The sequence below is a fragment of the Mustela erminea genome, chromosome 6 (genome assembly GCF_009829155.1).
Source record: "Mustela erminea isolate mMusErm1 chromosome 6, mMusErm1.Pri, whole genome shotgun sequence".
Lineage (NCBI taxonomy): Eukaryota > Metazoa > Chordata > Mammalia > Carnivora > Mustelidae > Mustela > Mustela erminea.
In genome coordinates this window covers 27,867,898-27,870,554 of record NC_045619.1, presented here as the reverse complement: position 1 = coordinate 27,870,554, position 2,657 = coordinate 27,867,898, and positions in this window count along the sequence as shown.

Genomic DNA, 2,657 nt, shown 5'->3' with positions numbered 1-2,657 from the left:
TCTTGGCCAGGAAGTTATAGTGGGTCTTGAAATGTGAGGAATTAAGATGAACATTTGCTCACTTCATTCTCCTCCAATTAAACCCCTAGGAAAATGCTCTCAAAAATCATTTGCTATTTCAGACATGACTTTCTAGCCCATTGTTTGGCATTCATCACCATATTCTTCTTTTCATTATACAGTCATTTTTGGGTACTATAAAGCTGGAAGCATGTTGGAGAGACATAAATAAACCACACCCTGCCTTTAAAAGAGATCACCTTTTTAGTGGTGTGGGAAATAATGCCATTTAGTCAGGTTTTTGCCAATACATACCCTCCTCAGAACAGCCTTCCATCACTCTGCTACTTAAAAAAGCAACTCCCTGGTGTCGTCTATTCTTGTCTCCTGTGTTATTTTTTTTCCTTCACTGTACTTACAGCTTCCTGGGATTACATTACATATGTACACATCTGTTTACTGCCAGCCTCCCCAGTGAAATGCGAACTCCACGAAGGTAGAAATTCTATCCGTTTTGCTCACTGTTGTATTCCCAGGGCCAAGAGTTTCCTTGTATATAGGAAGCCCTCAACGAATATTTGCAAGATGGATGAATGAAGGCACGTGTGGCCTGCAGATGGCTTTCACGGTGGTTAAAACTTGGGTTCTGCAGTCAGGCATCTGGGTTTGAATTTTGTTGAGATAGATTACCTTGGGAGAATTAGGAACTTCCCTAAAGTCAGTTTTTATCTGTTATATGAAGATAATGGTAACACTTGGTTCATAAATTGGTTGTGTGTGATGCATAGTGTACAATAAATATTAGGTATTATTACAACAGAAGCATGCACCAACGCTAGGAAGCACCAAATCAGAGAATCTTTCAGCTGCGTCAGAAAGAGAGGAAGGGGTACAACCAGTAGAAGGGATGGCACAGACAAAAGTACATGGACATGAAACAATCCAATGCTTTTGAAGGGCGATTGCAGAGCTTGAGGCAGCAATACGGTGCCCAATCATCTAAAGCTGCCCAAGAGCGATATCAAAATCTTGACAGGATCAGAGCCTCATAACATACTTTCATCAGTTACAAAAAGAAAATTCTACCTTCTCTCTCCAACAATAGGACTCAGCAATATTTAACAGATTGGAAACTCTTGAAGAGTCTTTTCTTATAGCTAAACACCATACCTGCTGTTAAGACTCAAGATGATGAGGTGGCAGAAAAGAATTTGAGAGAAAGTATCTGAGCCTGTCTCACTAATCACAGGCCCTTTCAGTTCCTTGGAATGTCCACACCCCATGCACACACATCTGAAAGATGTGGGTTACAAGAGCAACAATAATTGAGAGTCATCTGGAACTTCCTCTTGCTCATTCTTGACCTGCTTGTCCTCTGAACTGTCTTCAGCTAACACGGAGTTCTTTCTACATGATTCAGTCTCAAACCTTACCTCTTAATTCTCTGACCATGCAGCTTCCAATGGGGTTTGGGCCTCCTCTGTTTTAAGAGGATTTGGGTTTAGTCTTTTAGCTCCCTTTTACTACATTGGTAAAAGCATCTTGCTAGAGCCTTGGGTCTCAGACTCTAGGCCCTACTCCCATCCATGTAGTCTACCCTCAAACAACCAACTCCATCCAGCATTTTTCAACCTCACCTGCAATGACAAATGTAGAGTCAGAAGACAAGGGTTCAATTGCAATTACTCCTTTTATAATTATATCTTAAGACCAGTATGGACTTCCTGGTTGAGAACTACCCATCAGGCAATACAAAGGACTCCAAGACCCATGACCATCCCCCACTTGGAGTAAGGCAGGGCAGGCAATGAGGCCTAAGAGGGTGGGCCTTAATTGCCTGTATTTGAAGGAAGTGCAGTTGGACTGGTGGAATATGTTACCCTGAGGAAGTACATCAGGGAGCAGGTGAAGATTTACATAGCAGTTGCTATTGGAAGACTTCAGCACAGAGTCAGAAGAGCCCTAGCAGTTTGGGTAGCCTGGGATAAGGGGAACTTGGGACACAGTACTGCTTAGATGGGGGGACAAGCAAACTGGAGAAACAGGGATATGAAACAGTAGGTAATAGAACTCCAGCTTCCTGGTGACATGAAAGAACTAGTTCTTGTCATTCTGCGATTAGAAAAAAGCACTGTAGGACACAAGTTTGAAGCACAATGTTACCAAGGAAAGGAACCCAGCACAGATGGCAATGTTCAAGTTCATTTACAGGAATGGAACATGTAAGTGACACATAGAGATGATAATCTTGATTCCCTAGATTGCCAGCTCTGCCTCTTGTCTATGGTTTCTAACCTCCCTGTCTTCATTTCCTTACGAATAAAATAGACTGAACATATTTTCCAATCTGCTGAGTTTTGGAGGATTTAACTGATATTCAGGTAAAAGTCTTATAACACTGCCTGGATTATAGTAGCACTCAGTAAATATTCTCTCTATTAGTTTGTAAGCAACAGTCTGTAAGATATATATTAGTTAAGATTCATTAGGCATTAGTTTTTTCCAGCCACTCTTCCAAGTGTTTTAAACCAATTGCTTTATTAAATCTTTAAACAACCCTATAAAGTCTGTACTACTATAACCTCCATTGTGTGGATAAAGGAACTGAGTCATATCAAATGAAAACAACTAGTCCCAGGTCACACTGTTAGCAAAAG